At 39.7% G+C, this 20,559-nt stretch overlaps 1 protein-coding gene across 3 annotated transcripts in view; it reads left to right on the top strand.

The window, feature by feature from the left end:
- LOC142499404 (uncharacterized) overlaps window positions 1-20,289 on the top strand; it is a 131,541-nt gene extending 111,252 nt beyond the window's left edge. For 2 of the 3 annotated variants that reach the window (XR_012802666.1, XR_012802665.1), the window contains exons 2-5: window positions 13,206-13,273; window positions 15,840-16,014; window positions 17,726-17,799; window positions 19,180-20,289. The gene's annotated coding sequence lies outside the window, so the exon portion shown is untranslated. Of the gene's footprint in view, window positions 1-13,205; window positions 13,274-15,839; window positions 16,019-17,725; window positions 17,800-19,179 lie in introns of all 3 variants that reach the window. The other variant, XR_012802667.1, reaches the window with a different exon arrangement.
- Window positions 20,290-20,559: the final 270 nt, after the last annotated feature.

The following is a 20,559-nucleotide window of genomic DNA, read 5'->3' on the forward strand; positions in this document are numbered from 1 at the left end:
GGTAACATAGTTCCTGAAGTGCCTACAGTTATATTCCGAAAGGCCAATAGCTTGAAGAATCTTTTGGCTCCCAGCTCGCTACCTAAAATAAAAGAAAACATAGAAAACAATTGGTTACCTAAAGTTAAAGATTTTTATGGATGTACAGTTTGTAAAGCTTGTAAACACAGGACAATGGAGAAATTCACTTTTACTGACAAAAGAAAAATACCATATAAAACAACATGTCACCTGTAGAACTGATCATGTAATTTACATGATCACATGTCCCTGTGGATTACAATACATAGGGGAAACTTCAAGAGATGTACGAATTAGAATTTTAGAACACTTAGGAAATATCAGGCGGGGGGTTTAATACACATCTCCTGTCAGAACATTTCATTAAGTACCATCAAGGAAATCCCACAGGGTTGACATTTACGGTCCAGGAAAAAGTTTTACCCCATTGGAGGGGAGGGGATCGCAATGTTCAGTTAACAAAAAGAGAAACCTATTGGATTTTCACATTGAAAACCCTAACTCCAGGGGGCTCAATGTGGACATTGAATTGGGAGTGTTTCTTTAAGGATTGATATATAAAGATTTCTTATGATGTTATAAATATACATTATGTGTGACATTATATTAATTATTAATTATGTTTTCTTTTGTCTCCTTTTTTTTGAGAAATACCACTATCGTCGTAAATGAAGTTAAAAATAAAGTTAAATTTAGATTTGAGTTTTTATCATTTTAATATTTTATAAAAATTTAATATAATTTTTTATGCTGTTTTTTATATGCCATATTAGGCTATTATTTGTATAAATTGTACCTCCTTTTTTGGAATCATAAAAAGAGGTTGTTTTTATTATATGTGCCAATTTAGGCAAAATGTATAAACAATGCCCCCTTTTTTTTTTTTTTTTTGTAAAATATTTTTATTGGGAATGCTGCAGACTTGTACATACAGTATATTTTTAACATGCATAGTGTAGCAGATTCTTATACAGGTATCTCTTTATGTTCTATACAATATTTGATTTGCATTATTTCCTTTTTTTTTTTTTTTGTTTAAATATAGTAACACTTAAACCTTCAACTTAACTTGTAAACATTTACTTGTACTATGTCAATCCGTTATATCATTTTACCTTCAACTTATTCCCTCTTTATAGTATACCCCAGCTTTTGCTTCATCTGTTTTGACCCTCTGACAAACTAACCAAGTCATTTATATAAGGGCTCTTCCCTCCTACAGTATGTTTGTACTCTTTTCGCCACTCCTGTTCGACCCCTACACTTCTATGATATCCTGAGGTATTTATTTCACTAGTCTTATGGTAGTCTTATGGTATCGTCCATAGTCCTATTGGGTCGCATATTCGGGATCTATATGGATTATTGTATTCAGGGAATCTTTGCAGTACTCGCCAATTCGTGACCAGAACTCTTGGACCACTGGGCAGTTCCATAGGCAGTGCGTAAGATCTGCCAGTGGGGCTGCACACTTTGTACATTTACTGTCTAGCGATAATTTTGCTTTGTATCTGAATTTGGGTGTAGTATATGTTCTATGTAAAATGTTGTAGTGCATTTCTTGGTATATTGTGGATGGGATGATTTTCAACGATTTCTCAAACTGTCTCATGATAGTCTCCATATTTAGGTTTGGGCAGTCTGTTAACCAAGCTCCCATTCCCGGTGTGTTGCCATCAAAACGTAATGTTTTCTTCAGACATTGATAAAAATTTGATATTGAGATTTTCCCATATTTTGCCCTTTGGAAGAGAGCATCAAGTTGATTGTCTCTATCTGCTGTTGGTAAGTCGTTTAGTGATGTCAATGCGTAATGCCTGGCCTGTAGGTATGCAAAGAATTGTGTTAGGTAGTGCGTATTTATCTTTCAGTTCCTGGTATGAGTAAATTGTGTGATTTAGTTTATGTAGGAGCTGCCCTATTCCACGGATTCCCTTCTTTTCCCAGGCATCAAAAGGGTAATTCGCCTTCCCTTCCTGAAACCGCAGGTTCTTAGTGAATGGTAGAAATAGCGATTTGTTCCTTTGTAAAGAGAGTGTTTTCCTGGCTCTATACCACGCTTTATATGTGCTGAATAGTAATGGGTTCTCTTTTATGGCTCTTGGGACCTCGTGAGAAGGCATACAGTATGTAACAAATATGCCAAGTTTATATCTGGACTCATTTGTTGGTCAATTTCATTTATTGTGAAGTAGTTTGTGTGGTTTATCCAGTCTCCCGCATATCTCAAGAGAGCGGCCAAGTTGTACATTTTAAGTGAGGGGAGGTTTACACCTCCATTTCTTTTATGTTGCTGTAGTTTTGCCATACTAATTCTAGGCTTTTTGTTTTTCCATATAAAAATTTGAAATGCTTTGTTTAGAGCTTTTTCGTCTTTGTCTCTTATTATAATTGGCAACATCTGCAGTATATATAGGATTTTTGGGAAGATTGTCATCTTCACCAGATGGCATCTCCCCAGAAATGTTACGCTTAAGTTTTGCCATTTTCGGAGCGTTTGTGTGATGTTTTCTATCAGGGGTCTAATATTAATATTATATAATTGATGGATATCACTCGGGATGAGTACCCCCAGAAATTTGATGTGTTTTTTTTGCCCATTTAAATGGGAAGGGGCCCTTCCACTCTATCTTTTGATTGCAGTCTAGAGCTGGTGCCTCTGATTTTTCATAGTTGATGGTTAGGCCCGAGACTTTGCCATACATTTGTATTGCTTCTATAATAGCGGGTATTGCCTTTTGAGGGTTTGAAATGAAAAGGAGCATATCGTCCACAAATGCTGCGATTTTTAGTTCTTTGCCACCTATTTGAATGCCCTTGAATTCCTCCATCTGTTTTAGGTGTCGAATTAGGGGGTCTAGTGCTATATCAAATAGCATTGGGGATAGGGGACAGCCCTACCTTGTTCCCCGTTGTAACGTGAAAAGTTCTGAGTTTAGTGTATTAGCTGTAATATAGGCTTTGGGGGAATTGTATATAGTTTGGATTAATGTTGTAAAATTCTCCCCAAAGTTTTGTGCCTGGAAAGTCCTGGTAATGTGTGCCCATGTAATTTTGTCGAATGCCTTTTCAGCGTCGAGATTTACTATTATGTTGTTGCCTTTGGACTGTCCTGCTGTCACCACCGCGGCCACAGCTGATCTTATACTCGTAACTGACTGCCTCCCGGGGACAAAACCTGTTTGCTCTGGAGATATAATATTGGGGAGTATATTTTTTAGACGGTTTGTGTAAATTTTTGTTAGAATTTTAAAATCTTGGTTTGAGAGGGAAATGGGTCTGTGTGACGAGGGTTGTTCCAGATTCCTGCCTGGTTTTGGGATGACAATTATTTTCGCTAGATTCAAATTTTGCGGCATTTGTTTTTCCTCCCTTATATGGTTGTATACGTTGGTTAATGATTTTGCTATTTCTGGGTTTAATAATTTGTAGTATTCTGCGCTAAGGCCATCTGGTCCTGGTGGTTTGTTATTTTTAAGTGTGTTTATAGTTTCCTGTACTTCTAGGGTTGTTATAGGTTGATCTAGGGCCTCTCTATTTGCTTGGGAGATCTGAGGAAGGTTTGCTTCTTGTATAACTTTTTCTCCTAATTCTTTTTCATCTGGGATTGTTGTGTAGAGTTTTTTGTAGTAATTTAGGAATGTTGCACAAATTTCTTTGGCATTTGTTGTTCTGCCACCCTCCTTGGTGCTAATGGACACTATTTGATTAGTACTTATGGTTTCTTTTGTTAGATTGGCCAACAATTTCCCCGGTTTATTGCCCCATCTAAAATAGATATTTTTTTGATACATAAGTTGGGTTTGTGCTCTTTCAGTCAGCAGTGCCTCATACAACTCTTTGGTTTCTAAATACTGCTTCTTATTTTGTTCTGTATTATCTGCCTTGTATATTTGGAATGCCTGTGTTAGCTGTGTGTTTAGGTTGTTCAGTTTGGTGTTTAGGGTTCTGTTTTTCCTAATACTGTAAGCACTTATATGGCCTCTAAGTACTGCTTTAGATGTTTCTCAGTACAGAATGGGTTCTACAGTATGCTGCTGGTTGTCCATCTCATAATTGGATCACTGGTTTTGTAGATACGCTTTGAACTCTTTTGAGTCGGATAGATACGTGGGCATGCGCCAGCTTCGCGAGATATTTTTGGGTTTACCGAGTCTTAAGTTGATCCATATTGGTGCATGGTCTGAAATTATTATATTTTCTATTTTAGCCGAGTTTATTCTCTGCATTAAATTGGTTAAGATTAGGAACCGGTCTATTCTTGAGAACATATTGTGTGCGTGTGGAAAAAAAAGGGAAATCTTTTTCTAGCGGGTTTAAAATTCTCCAGGGGTCTACCAGTGTTAGGTTCTCCCTGAAGGATTTTAAAGTTCCCCGGTGTGCGTGTGAGTGGTGCGGTACTCTTTTGTTTCCTGATCTGTCAAGTGTCCAGTCCTCCACTACATTGAAGTCACCTCCTACAACAACGGTCCCTGCGTCCCACTCCAAAATTCTTTGGTAGAGATCTCTGAAAAACAAATGGTTAGGCAAGTTCGGAGCATATATATTAACCAACAACAGTCTCGAGTCTTCTATGGTGATGTCGACCATGAGATATCTGCCTCCCGGATCTTTCAGAGTTTTATGGATGGTGTAGTTCACATTTTTGTTTATTAGTATTGCAGTTCCTCTTTGCTTTCCCGTATATGGTGCCGCGATTATTTCTTGGATCCATGGTGCTTTTAGTCTTTTGGTATCTTCCTTCAGGAGGTGTGTCTCACTTGTGCTTTGGATCTTTTGATGTGGGAGAGTATCTTCCTTCTTTTTGCTGGTGAATTCAGGCCCCCGACATTCCAGGAGACCATCTTGAGGTTGTTTATCCGGATTTGGGAATCCTCGGTTTCTACTTTAGCGTCATCTTGAGGCTGCATCTATCAAATTCCTTCTGTGGGGTTATAATCTTTGTTTTGTTTGCTTTCCATTGGAGGTGAGCCGTCCCAGCGAGCGGCCCCCTCCGGGTTTTTGGTATTTTGGAGTTGAAAGAAGTTTTGATTTTGGTTGAGTTTTGGTGGACTTTTCCTGTCATGTCGTGTTTGGTCCAGCTTGACAAGCAGCAACAGGCTGTGTTTGTGGGCTTTGTGTGGCAATTCTTGTGGGTTCTCACCAACCAGGCTGACGTAGTTGTCTTTTGCTGGCCTAGGTTTGCCAAGATTGCCTTTTGTTTAGTTCATGAATCGTTTGGTCGTGGATTTGGTCCCTCTTTAAAGTGTGCGTGCGCTAATTCTGGTGACTCAAATAGAAAGGTCTTGGAGCCTTCTGTGACTCTCAGTTTGGCCGGGTAGAAAAATGCAAATTGTTTCCCTTTCTGGTATAACTCTTTGCATAATCGGGAGAACTCTCTCCTTTTTTGTGATACTTGGGCCGAGAAATCTTGAAAGATTACCTTGTTGCCTTTGTAGTGCAGATCGGACCTTTTCCTGTAGGCTGCTAGCACGTTTGCTCTCTCTGCGTAGTTTAGGAACCTCACGATGACCGGTCTCGGTCTGGCTTTGTCTTGGTCTCTTTCTGGTCCTAATCTGTGAGCTCTCTCAATCTTCAGATCTTCTGCTGGGCCTGTCAATTCCAGTGCCTGCGGCAGCCATTTTGATAGCATCTGGGTCAGGCCTGTCCCCCTCACAGTTTCTGGAATCCCTATTATGCGCCGGTTGTTTCTACGGCTTCTATTTTCAAGGTCATCCAGTTTTTCCTGTATAGATACTATGGTTTTAGATTGTGCCTCTAGCTTGCTTTGCAGCTGCTGTACTTCTGTATCACAAACCCTGGTTCTGCTCTCCAATTCTTCTAGTCTTTGCCCGTGCGAGCGTCTCCTGTATTACATTTTTAAGTTCGGATATTTTTTCCTCGAAGAGAGGGGAGACCAGCTTTAGCACCTCTCTGGCTATGGCCTCCGCCGAAGTCATTTCCGGTTCTTGGGGTATTGGTGGTGTATTAACTCTTTCAGATCTATTTGGCGATGATTTCGATGATCACTGATTTCTTGAGGTACACAGGATAGTAGCAGCCAAATGTATTTTGTATGTTTCCTTATGTTTTCCCCTCCTCCTGTCTCCCCCCTGACCCTGTTACACGTTTGCCTGCTCCTGGACTGCCCAGCTGGTCTGTTTTCAGTGCTGTTTTCAGTGTTGTGGGTGAGGGGGGTATTCCCAGGGGCTCCCTCCTTACCTCTTCTTCTGTCCAGCAGCAGACCCCAGCCTCCCTCGCACTGCTGCCTGGAGAACTCACTTCCTGGTTTCTCTTGTGTCTGGGAGGGGGGGAGGAGGGGGGTCTGAAGCGTGTCCCTCGGTTGTGAGCCTGCTTGTGTTTGTGTGCCTGTACTGCTGTCCGTGACTCTCCGCTACTAGACCTCCCACCTTGCTGGCTCTGCTGTCAGGTTGTCCTCGGCAGCCTGCTTCCTCCTGCAGCTGGTTCCTTAACCCTGTGTCAGCGTGGCTTGCCTCTGAGCTCTCTCCGGTCCTCCTTTTTTCTTGGCAGACTGCCCGATCTGACTCCCGGTGAATCGCTCTGTTCTTTTTGTTTGCTTTGTTTTAATTTCTTGCTCCCCTCCTGCTTTGTTGATATTTTGGGGTGGATTTTGTGTTTTTTGGGGGGGTATTATGCAGGGGGCTTTGGGCAGAACTTCTAACATGCAGCCATTGCTAAGGCCCGCCCACCGGAAGTCAATGCCCCCTTTTTAAATGAATGGAGGTGTATGCACCTAATCAACGCCACTATCTCTGTTTGCCTGTGAGTCATAATTGTTTGGCCAATAGAATGTTACAGAGAGTGAGGGCCTTAGAGTATTTAATACTCAGTTTAGCAGCCAACAGACACTCCTGATGAAGCCGTAACAACGGCGAAACATGTAGAGTGTTTCAGCCCATACCGAAGAGGAAGAACAACTGAGGTCCACCCCTGCCATCAGATCCGGAAGTTCGCTGAACAACCGGAAGTGACGCAACGGGAGTGCCTGGCGTGGACGCGAGAGTTTTGCGGTGGAGCAGAGGATAGTGAGGAACTCAAAAGGATCGCGACCAGATGAGCACCCACTACCTATAATATCATACTGCCTACCTCGATCATATGAAGTGTAAAAGCCTGCATTTTTTTAATCCCCTTTTAATACTAAATATCATCTGCACTATATGGTCTCTTTTCTTCTTTTTTTCTCCTTGGAGGTTGGGGGCTGGTGGCTGCTGTATACACAGGGAACATTCACCCCTTAAGTTGGATGACTGCCTGAATTTGACTGCTATATTGTGAGTATTCATTTTTGAGCTTTGTTTGCACAAATTTATTCATAACAGTATTACACTATGTAGTGTTTCTTTATTTCATAACTACGAGACGAGCTCCCCTGATTTGTTGGACGTATCACACATGATCAGCAGATAAACAAGACTCTAAAATACAATTAACACAACACTAATGAATAACAAATCTAAAATCATAAAGTTACCTAATATATAAATGCATAAAATTATATATACCATATATTAATAAAAAATCTTACAAATCCAAAAAACAAATGTACTACCTATAGATTAAATTAATTGATTAATTTTATGAAGGAGTGGAAAAAATTCTAACAAATACGCACCAAAGCATATTCTATTGTCAGTAAACACATAAGCCTTCATATCTGTATATTTATTTTTGGTAGTCTAAAGAGGGCCTACAAATGGGTTAATATTTGCAACATTTAGGATAGAAAAAGCCCAAAGATATGTTTCTAGATGGTTTATTTTGCGCTCAACCACCATAGGATGATAAGCGAATGATGAGAAGGATAGTAGATTTCTTCAACCTGTCTGAAAGAGACCCAGGTCAAAATTTATGTTTAATCCATCAGGGGAGGGGATTTTAAGTTTGTAAATCCAGTAGGCTTCAAGCCTACTGATTGTTTTGAAGGTATCACCCCCTCTCCAATTACCTGTTTGAGTCTCTATGGTCTGACATATAAGACCTTTGGGGTCCTGATTGTGATGCATCAGAAAATGATGGGGAACACTATGAGTTGAGTCCCTTTTTGACATTATAAATATGTACATATACTCACCGTTCTCAGATCTCCCCGTGCGTCCCACATATTGTAGGCCACAGGGGCATTGGAGCAAATATGACAAATGTGGTATGACAGTCAATATGTGTCTTGATTTTATACACCTTTGATGTAACATTTGATTTAAACGTGTTGTTGTAGAGGGAGAGGGGGATTGGCCCGGTATTAAAGGGGTTGCACCCCATATGGCCACCCCCTGACCTCACCAGGGAGGCAAGGGGTTAAATGGACTGCGGTCCAGGAATGTGGTTTTACCTTGCTGCAACATCCAAATGGGGATTCCCCTGTAATAATGTATTGTCACCATTCCAGTGTCTGCACCAACACACACACTGGGATCCATTCGGGAGGAGAAGGGTTAATAGTTAGGAAGTGATTATAGCCCTTTGTTCCATGTTCCCGCCTTTTCAGACTCCATTTTGCAGTTTCCCATAGGTCGCCATTGCAGCTCCATTCAATGCTATGGAATCTGGCGGTTTGGGCCCGTTTCCATAGAAGACCAGCAGGTGTCGCTCGAGAGGAGCAGCGGCGGTTCCCCATTGTAAGTCAATGGAGCCATTCATTTCAATGGGGATACCTCGACGCCGACCTCCAGGAACGGGTTGGCAGCCATCCAAACCGCAGAAGCGGATACAATATCTGAAAAAGAGCTTTTATCACACTAGTTCAAGTTCAAACACAATTGGCGTGGGAAACTTAGGTTCTAGGGCACCCAGAAATAAAATTCGTTTTGCCCCTAGATCCTAGGAACCCCCACACTCGACCACCACCGTGTCCGAGGATTAAGGGCCCCCGTAAAGGGCTGCGCTCGCCAAGAGGGTCGCTCCATTGACTCCAATGGAGGAGGGAAGAGCAGCGCGAAACAACGGCTAAGTCCGAAAGGGTAAAATGTGTAAGCCCATATCTCCGGTTCTGTGCAGACCAGAGGGCTGGGATTTGTAGTCACTGTTCCGGCATGACTTCATGGCCATTTCCAGCCCTCTCCGATCAACCAGACGGAGTATGGGCAACTGTAAAGAATTGTGGTTTTCCTATAGACTTCAATGGCTGAGTTGCTCCATTGAAAGACTATAGCGGCGGAGCCCATTGACTTCAATGGCGGAGTTGCTCCATTGAAAGCCTATAGCGGCGGAGCCCGTTGATTTCAATGGGAGAGTGAAAAGCAGAGATTTATTTTAGTTAGAGCGGAGAATCCTGCCTTAAAGTTAATAAGGGTTTTAAACTGTATTTTTGTATCTCCGGCTCGGCCACCATGGAGAGTCACCTCTGGCATGAGGGACTGGCAAGTTTCAGCCTGCTTGGCCCAGCCGAACGGATTATTTTAATATATCTTTATATTGAAAAATGTATTGTATTTCAAAGCTGGGATAAAAGCCCGCGAAGGTTTCTGAATCTGTTTAATGTAAATGCTCAGGGGGGCGACCCATTGTCTACAACAAACCCCCTGATCAAAGGTTCAGCCACTCTGGCTGTATACATTAGGGCGGAGAAACGCAGGGCTTGAGTGGTCTGTAAGTGCTGTAATTCAAACTTACAGACAAAGGGTTTCCTGACCAGATCCAGGTCTGGTTGACATGTAGGCGCCCTGACTTTTGTGTGGGGCTAAAGAAATGAGACCCACAGGGTCAGAAGTACGCTTGTGCCAACTAGCTGGGGGCATGATCTATCAATGTTTCCACGTTAGAGATTGGGTGCAGGTGATTGGTCTCCAATGACCTGCACTCAATGATAAGGTATAGGACTGGAATTACATATAAACCAGTGTCAGTCCTATGCTCATTGTCTTCAATTTTACCAACTACTTGATGCCTGATTGCTGTATGAATTGTTAATCCTGTTTCCTGATTACTTCATCATCCCAATCCCTAAGTAAGTGTTATTTCTTGTCTGTTTGTACTATCTTGTGTGTCCACCTATCTAAGGAATAAACTCTTTATTATATCTAAGTCGTGTTCAATTCAACCCAGTTATTTGGTGTATATTATATCCTATCACAAATTACCGTAACAGTTGCTACTGACACTAAGGGCATCATGCAGTAAGCGGCTGAAAGGCACTTCTCACCACTTTTCCGCCAAAAAAGCCTATCCGTATTCAGTAAGGGGCGAGATTTAAAAAAAACGCCAGTTTGTCTGGCGTTTTTTTTTTTCCGCCGGTGGCGAGGCGAGAAGGCACTTTCCGCCTAAAAATGAAACATTTTCCGCCACGCTGTATTCTAGTAGAGGCGAGTAGCTAAGCGGAGCTATTCGCCACTCTAGAATGGCGTTTTGCTGGCGGATCAGCCACGCAAGAAAAAGATGGCAAGTTGCTGCTGAGAGGCAGCGGATGAGCGGCGGATGGGCACTTTGAAAAAAAATGCTTGTTGATATATATTTTGATAGCATGATGTCAATGGGGCTAACACATATTACTTTGTATTGTTCATTGTGCTGTGTTATAAAAACATGATTAGTGACATTAAGTACTTCATGTAATTGTCAGAATAGTGTAACCTTTTACGTGTATAATGTTTTAAATATGTGATTTTTCACTGCTATGAATAATTAAAGAATAGATCAATGTCTTATTAATGTTAAGTCTTTGGCTAGTGTCTTAAAGGAACACTTCACTTCATATAAGATGCTTCATGTGTGTCAAGATAACAAATTATATAGTTAAGAAACATGAAATACATTATAGTAATAGCAACTACATATTAGTGAATGTTTGCATGTATTTCATAATGATTTTAATGTTAAAAGCATGTCTGAAGTCACACATTATGCATGTTTATAATATTTACATGTTTTTATAGTGAATACCTGTCTTTAGTACTGAAACAATCGTGTTACCAATTATGTTCACACAATAACATTCCATTAATACGTTTGACACAATGCACTGCTACACTTGCATGTTCCTACTGTTCTTCAGACAGCAATTAAATCACAAATGAGATATGGATATGTTAATATTTTTTTTTTTCCCTTGATCTTATGTGAAGCACAATCAAGTGTGTTAATGTTTCAAATGATTGCTAATAAACACCTTCATCGTGCTATGTGCTGTCATATATGTGACAAAATTATTGTTAACAAATTTAATCGCACACACTTGTGTACATAGCAATTGAATGGATTTTGATTGTGTTGTAAGCTTGTTGTTCCACATTTTGTGTAGTCATTATCAAACATGGCTCATTATATTAGTCGCATGTTTTTATGTGCATATTAACAGTTACTCATTGTTTATCAACAGTAATTAGTTTTGCTACAGCGATTATATGTAGTCAACAGGTTAATTGGCATCTGACACGTGACATAATAACATATGTATTTAAAGGAGGAACAATCAACCCTCGTGACGTCGACATGGATATGCAGACCAGACATTTGCTGATGAGAAGGCGGATGCTTGTTTTGCAGGAGGCTCAAAATAGACAGGATGTGATAGTGATAGGAGAGGGACAGGAGAGGGATAGGAGGAGAAGACAGAGGAGACACGTGTTGGTAGCCCGTCCACGTGTGTACCGTGAAAGAACACTTTTAGATGGGCTGAGTGAGGAGGAGATAATAAGTCGTTATAGATTGAGTTCAGCAGCAATCTTAGCTCTTTACGAAGAACTAAGACCAGATTTGGATAGTGTAACAAGCAGAGGTCGTGCAGTCCCTGGTCTTGTTAAAATGCTGTGCTCATTACATTTTTTGGCTTCTGTGTCTTTTCAAACAACTGTGGGCATAGTGGGCGGGGTCTCGCAGTCATCATTCTCGCGGGCCTTTAGCCAGTTTCTATGTGCACTGACTAGACGCGCTAGGAATTATATTCAGTTTCCTAGTGACCAGACAGAGTGGCTGGAAGTCAGAAATGGCTTCTATAACATAGCAGGGATGCCATGTGTGATGGGTGCCATCGATTGCACACATGTTGCCTTGATCCCACCTAGTCAGAGTGAGCATGCATACCGTAATAGGAAACACTACCATTCCCTGAATGTGCAGGTGGTATGCGATGCAACGATGAAGATAATGAATGTTGTAGCCAGATTCTGTGGTTCCAGCCATGATTCATCTATCCTTAGAAACTCATCAGTTTTCCATACATTTGAAAATGGGCATTTTGGGCATGGTTGGCTGGTGGGTGAGTACATATTGTGAAGTGCTAACATACATATGTCATAATTTTTAATTGCTTCTGTTTATAATTGTTCTATTTAAAAAAAATTGTTATGATAATGGTAACTTAGATTTCACATAATGATTGTGCTCGTTTAATGTTCCAATTCGCCTAATAATGCATGGTATATATATTTCATACAGTAATATGTCCACCTACACCCACACCCACACCCACAATAACAGTACAACACAAGTGGCCATCAATACATGTGTTCTTGTAAAGATATGATTTCACATATTGTAATACAACATTTATTTCTACATTAAATGCAAATTTAACATATACTACATATGATTGTGTAAGTACTTATTATTGGTTTTAAATTTGTTTGTGTGAACATGATATATGTCCATGATTACATATCATCTCACACATGGTACATGAAATGTACAATTGTTGTATTTTTGCCTACAATAATATTGGAAATAGACCTTCAAACATATGTGACAACATTAAGAAAATTTTTAATCTCTATATTAATTTTCACGTTGTCTTTTAGGTGACTCAGGGTAAGGTATCCGACCGTGGCTTTTGACACCATTGGCTAATCCGCAATCACCTGCAGAGGACAGATATAATGTTGCACACATATCCACTCGGTCAGTTATCGAGCGTACATTTGGACTGTTGAAAAGTCGGTTCAGGTGTTTAGATAAAACTGGTGGTACATTAAAGTATAAGCCTGAGAAGGTTTCTGACATTGTCATTTGTTGTTGCATTCTGCACAATATTGCATTGCGTCATAACCTAGAAGGCGACATTGGGGAGGGGCTTGACGAACAGCATCCCCTAATTGCTGCAGGTGACAATGAGCAGACAGCCAGTGGTGTCGAAACACGTCAGAATGTGATCGACACCTATTTCTCAGGTAACCAACAACATAGATATGGATTTTATTACATTCTGTCATGAAAGTGTGTTTTCATAACGTGTCACCTTCTTATCATTATAGGATAGTGTTTCTTACCCTGCTCCTCACATTAAACATCTGTGTATTTTGGTCAAGCACATCTTGATATGGTATGTATATTCTTAATATGTCATTTTTAATTAATGTCACAGTATTTGCTTATATCATGTATGCATTAATGATCAATATTGACAAAGTTCTAATGTGTAAATGTTTTCAGTCATATGTTTGTGTAAATTTTTTTATACTTTACATGACAACATTCATGCTCATTTGTGCTCTAAAATACGATAACTGCACAAAAAATGAGTCCATGCTTAAGGGATGCATATATGAACCAATACGTGGATACAGCAACAGGTGATGTAACATGAGTAGTGTGTTGTTGGCAAACTCTACATCATTTCACCTCGTTGTGTGTATTTTTGGTGTTAATGAACAAATTTCATGTGTGTAGCCTTTGTTAATCTCATTTGCTGCTGTATGTGACTAAAACTAAGTAAATACAATGTAAACCTTTCATAGTGTTGAAAATACATATTTATGTAGTATTCAGCATCATTCTCCTAACGTGTGCTGTACACATGTAAGTGCTTGTTCTTAGTTGTCCACACGTTAACTAATTGTAATGTTCATTACTATCAAATGCTAGGATTCCATTGATCTCTTATGTATCCATATGTGTTGTAACATTACATATTATGTACGTGTTTGTAAGACAACATAAAAAGGTGTATGAACTAACTTCAAATAGTGAAACATTGTACCTAATGTATGTTCTGTAATCTCTGCTGTCAAATGTTACATGCTGTCATGTGTAATGCTCAACATTAGCAAATATTTGCTCATAATTATAGCAACATTGATGTAGTAAAACAATATGCATGTGTCTCCTTATTTTATTGATTTCTGTATAAACATGATGTTACAAAAACAACATACTAATGATTTGTTATAGTTAAAGCTATATGTGCAATTTATAGAAATGATATACGTAATGCAAGCTTTACTAATACATGTCGTCAACATAAGTTAACAGAAACATTAAAAAAGTTAATTATACATTTATATGTATTTAGATTTTAAATGTCATGAATGTTAGGAAGAACTAAATGTAACAACAATAATACTAATTTCATGATGTTACAATTACTACAAGCAGAAATAAGCTTCACAATTACATAAGCATCATTGTTTGGAAACATAGGACCATTCATAGAAAATGTGACACGTCTAAAATCAGCAAACTCTGTTTGTCTTGACTGGAACATGCATTCATTGTGAGTCCATGTCATAGTGATTTTTCTGAAATACAAAGGACAGACTTTTGTACATTTGCATCGCAATTTTTATTAGATTATGAATATGTTGTATTATCATGTTCATCACTGTACATGTTCACGCATAAGGTACACATATTGTTCCATTACAAGTACTGGTATGGTGCGGTCACAGTGACTTGCATACCGCTCGCATGTGTGTGCATAGGGCGCTGTAACACATGGCACACAGTGACTTATGGACATCTACATGCGTCCGTGCACATTTAACATGTCCGCTGTATTAGAATTTTCTAACACATTGTTCAAATTACAGTAGCGTTAACACTGATGTTTGCGTGCATGGCGCTGGCTGCGCTGTGCGTGTAAACACCGCAACTCAATGTTGGTAGGCACATCATGGGCCGTCACACTGAATGTGCAAGTGCAGCGGTTTATTTAAAGTGTTATAAATGTTTTTTCTAAGTGTTCGACTGGTGCGTGGCCACGCCCCCACCGTCATCTCACACAATAATTGCGACTCTGTCGCGTCATGTAATGGCCACGCCCCCGGACATGCACAATCACGCCCCCTCCCGTCGCTATATCAGTATCTCACTCACATACTGCAGCTCTCGGTTAGCACGCGCACACCCCCACACCCCCACACGCGCATATGACACACATTAGTGGCCCCGCTGCCTTGTTATGTGTTTCAGTTGAGACGTATCATTGGACACGCCCCCGTTAACATCTGAACACGCCCCCTCACGTCACAAGCTCGCCCTATCTCCGGTCAAGTAACATAACGGTTAGCAATGTGCATGCGCACAACTCCACGCGTACCACACTGATGCATGTTATTAATTAACCATTTGTAAGTCCTAACGTTTCACAATACTGTTGTTGTGTGCTTGAGCATGTTTACATTATGCGTGTGCACACGCAAGTGAGAGAGCGTTTTCACATCATATTGTCTAATACATGCTTATCGTCATAGTTATGAGTCAGCATTGTCACATGATCACGGAGCCACGTCACAGATGGACGCGACTAACACCATAGACAATGTGTAATTGTAAGCTACTTTATTAACATATTCGTGTGTGTGTATATATATATATATATATATATATATAAATATATATATATATATATATATATATATGTGTGTAATTAGCCAACTACCGGATCACTGATATGTAACTGAACGTTGCATGTGTGTCATTCGAATGCAGGTTTATTTTGCACAGCAATCCTAAAGTTGTACACATTATACAATAAGTGTGTTTTAACACTACATGGTAGTCTTTAGCGTGGGTTGATGAAATGGTGTACATGATGCTGTTATTGACAATTAGTCATAGTTTAGTAATGGGCTAATGTTAACAATGTTTACCTTTGTCTTTCTATTTAGAAACGAGATTGCTGGAATCTGCAGCTGCTGCCGGCGCTGTGTCCCTCTCCGTCGCTGATGGTAGACAGAAACTGATTGTGCGAATCCCAATCAATCCTGGGATGCTGAGGCACATACATGTCTGTTACGCCGTCATATGGTTGTTCCCCATTTATTTGCCAGGACACGGACTGAGGCAGGTACACAGGTTCTGTGGTTTCCAATACACACATGTTTGTACCATGTACAGTAGGCAGCATAGCATTGTAGTTACCTCCACATTGCATTTGAGATTGTGGTACGCCCTGCTGTTGGTTTGGGTAACAGACAGCACTCTGTGGCCGTTGATTGTAATTGGGATTAGGTAAAAAAATAACTGTTTATCAGGAGATATGTTCCATGTTCTAAAGTAATCTTCTTAGAATCAGCAACTTTCCAGCAAGTGACAATTTCTCCAGGCCGGGGGTAGTCTCTTTGAAAACATTCATTCCTTGTTAAGTTGTAGCGTACTGATAATTTCCATCTTTTAGGGTTTCTTGTTTGTTGTTCTTCATTATATTTGTCTTGTATGAAAGCATAAATTTGACGCAAATTCGCTTTCTTATCTTGCTGAAATTCTATGGCCTCAAATATTAAAAATTTCATTTGATGTCTAACACTTGACGCCATGTCTTGTCCGTTGTAAATTGCTGAGAGTAATGAGAAATTATAAGGTTTTCAAGCAAATAAACAAGTTGATACTTTTTATCAATGTTACGTAATTTTGAAGGTTAAAAAACAGAAGGCAGTTTTTCTGCATTCAAAACTCCCACAAGCAGGTGTTAAAAAAACCCACCATCAACAAATACTTCACTAACACATGTTTATGTAAATAATTAAGATTAGTTATTCTATGTTGTCCCAATTAATGTTGTATGAAATTGTTTTAATTGTTATATTTAATTTTAATGAGCGTGTGAACTAAGAACCATGTGTTTGACTAGCCATTATAACATACATACAGAAGAACTGAGACATACTTCTTGTACTTACACAGATACTGAAGGTCAATATACACTAAGGAATTTTAGATCCCACACGTGTTTGATTGTATGTGTTCATAAAAAGATATATATATACACATATATTTAACAGAACTAAATATTCTATATAGGTATCTCTATACACACATATATATATATATATATATATATATATATATATATATATATATATTTACACATAAATATATATTTATTTTTATATATATATTGATATATATAACATATACACACACACATTCATTATAACCATCAGTCAATGAACACATTTGTAACACAAACTATGTGAAGAACTTTTTAAGAAACTAGTTGTAAGTATGAAAATAATATTTTTAACAATTGCATGCATATGGCATATAAAGTGTACTATTAATGAATGTACATATGACTTTTTAAAGGCAGCCAAAAATATGACCATCATGTAATGTGAAGTAAAATATATGTAGTTTTAAACAATGTTGTAGCATGTGTAATGACTACATATGTTTTTCACATACAATGTATGTGAATAATGTATAAAGACTGTATAAGATGTACAGTAGGTCATTATACTAGTATATGTGCTCATGAGTGTTGGTGTACATTGTGATGAACATTGATATATTTACACCTGTACAAATGTACAGTTTGTGTCATAATGCTATTACATGTGTAACACCAAAAAAAAGCCTTTGTAAAAAAAAAACCTATTCACAACATACTTTTGTAGCATAAACTGAACATTACATTGTTATACAAAATAAAAACACAAAACAAAAGATTTGAAATGTACTTAATTTTATTTTTATTTATTTTGTGAAGGGGTAAGTGGCCTGTTTGATGGTGCACGTACATTTTTTTGTGGATTAACACCTCTTTTTTTTACAGATTTCTTTGGAATAATGACTGCTGCAGTTTGTGTCTGAACAATTGCTGCACCACTCTGGCCCTGGTTAGACACGGTAAGAATTTGAGGATGGGTAGACACACCTGCTGTTTGGCCCTGGTTGGACACTGTAAGAAGTTGAGGATGGGTAGACACACCTGCAGTTTGGCCCTGGTTGGACACTGTAAGAAGTTGAGGATGGGTAGACACACCTGCAGTTTGGCCCTGGTTGGACACTGTAAGAAGTTGAGGATGGCTAAAGAAAAATGGGCTTTGTCTCTGGGTAGACACTGGAAGATGTTCAGGATGGTTGTAGTAAAATCCGCTTTGTCCCTGGGTAGACATTGGAAGATGTTCAGGATGGTTGTAGTAAAATCCGCTTTGTCCCTGGGTAGACACTGTAAGATGTTCAGGATGGTTGTACAAAAATCCGCTCTGGGCCTGGGTAGCCACTGTAAGATGTTGGGGATGGCTGTACAAAAATCCGCTTTGTGTCTGTGTAGACACTGGAAGATGTGGAGGATGGTTAGAGTAAAGTCCAGTTTGGGCCTGGCTATACACTGGAACAAATTGAGGCTGGTTACAGGCAAGTCCACTTTGTGCCTGTGTAGACAGTGGAAGAAATTGTGTATCCTTATAGACAGGTGGAATTTTTTGCAGGGTACAGACAGGTGAACTTTGGGCCACGGTTCAGACAGGTGCACTTTGGGCAAGGGTAAACAATGATGCAGTTTGGCCCATGCTAAAGACAGGTGCAGTTTGGCCATGTAATAAGACAGATGCCGTTTTGGCCTGTGAAAAGACAGGTGCAGTTTGGGCCTGTGTAACAATAGGTGCAGTTTGGGCCTGTGTAACAATAGGTGCAGTTTGGGCCTATGTAACAACAGGTGCAGTTTGGGCCTGTAAAAATAGAGCTGCAGTTTGGGCCTGTGTAACAATAGGTGCAGTGTGGGCCTGTGTAACAACAGGTGCAGTTTGGGCCTGGGTAGACACAGTAAGAGTTTGATTCTGGTTATAGACATCAGTACCTTGGGCCTGGGTAGACACAGTAAGAGTTTGAGGCTGGTTATAGACATCAGTACCTTGGGCCTGGGTAGACACAGTAAGAGTTTGAGGCTGTTATAGACATCAGTACCTTGGGCCTGGGTAGACACAGTAAGAGTTTGAGGCTGGTTATAGACATCAGTACCTTGGGCCTGGGTAGACACAGTAAGAGTTTGAGGCTGGTTATAGACATCAGTACCATGGGCCTGGGTAGACACAGTAAGAGTTTGAGGCTGGTTATAGACATCAGTACCTTGGACCTAAGTAGACACAGTAAGACTTTGAGGCTGGTTATAGACATGGATACCTTTTTGCTGGGTACAGTGTTGAGCACTATTGGTCAATGTCTTCCAGGTAAGTGAATGTCGTTGTGTTTCTGTATTTGACCTTTTCCTTTTTGTTGTCCTTTTAGGTGCGTGTGTAAGATTATCATCTGTACTAGATGTCTGCATTTGTTCAGCTGTCGTTGGTGATTCCAGATGAAAGCTTCTTACTTGGGATATGTAATCACTAGATACATTTAACACCTCTGTTTGTGGAGACAAAATGTATACCGAAGCCAGGGTCACGAATGGTGTATGAATGACTCCAGTTAGCTTAACTCATGTCTCACCTCTTCCAAAGCACAAACAAGTCCTTTTCTCTTTCTTGATTTTATTGAGGGAAAATCACAGGGAGATGGGTGCTTGTAGATGTAATGTTGGGAGAGAGTGCTTCTCTGTCTGAAGTGTGCAGTGTATCAATGATGAGACAGTGTAAAACAAAAAGGCCTTGCTGGGGTAAATAGCAGGCAGTTACTCACTCAGAGTCCAGGGTGAAAAGGAAGTGAGGAGCAAGGGTCACACTAGATGGGAAGTGAGACTATACTAACTGTCAGCAAGGACAAGGGGGGGGGGAATGGGAAAGCCCATTACCTGGGAGGATTGGAGAGGCTGCAGTAGCAGCTCACTGATTACATGCCCAGAGGCAAGAAATGCAACATTGTTGCATATCACACAGGCACAGTATGTGTGTGCAGACTCCATGCAGCTGAAAATAAGAACTGACAGGCAGAAGCTGCAAAGGAGAGAGGGGGGTGAATCAGAAATGCAGTTCTTGTTCCATGACAAAATGCCTCCATGGAAAATACCTTCATTGTTGCCGCTGAAATATCCTTCATTTCGAGCAGAGTGTGGAAGAAGATGATTCACTTGCTGTAGAGTGGTCACAAGCGTTCTGAATGTCTTATTCATTACATGCAATTCTTCTGGGATTTTAATTATTATCTGTTGAACTTGGTGCATTTCTAATGCCATACATTGGTGTACTCCCATTAATTCCTGATGGTGTTTTTTTTGGAGTAAGCTCATCCTTGATTCGGACGCATCAATTGCTGCCAAACTGTCTTGTTGATTATTTGCAGGTGCTAATGGACGTGGTTGTGTTAGTACTGGACTCTGATGTTCTTCAGATGCAATGCCTATTTTTGGATGCAAAAAAATCACATTAACAATTGTCATTCTTAACATGTTTTCATGTCTCCATGTGTTTGTAAAAAATGAACCATTTTGACATCTTAAAAAATAAAACATTACTATTCTTTTCCTAGATTTGTTTGTATGTTGCATTATTCATCACCAGTTAAACATAATTATTTGACTCAATGGTGACATGTGTGATGATGTTAATAATTATGCACATAAACACTATTAGAAATAGTGTTTCTGACACACCCTGCAACATACATTATGAACATATGTTGAAAGTTAATAGCAGTTATTTTAAAGTCTATACATAGTAGTGACATATTTCA

This window comes from Ascaphus truei, chromosome 7 (genome assembly GCF_040206685.1).
Source record: "Ascaphus truei isolate aAscTru1 chromosome 7, aAscTru1.hap1, whole genome shotgun sequence".
Taxonomy (NCBI): domain Eukaryota; kingdom Metazoa; phylum Chordata; class Amphibia; order Anura; family Ascaphidae; genus Ascaphus; species Ascaphus truei.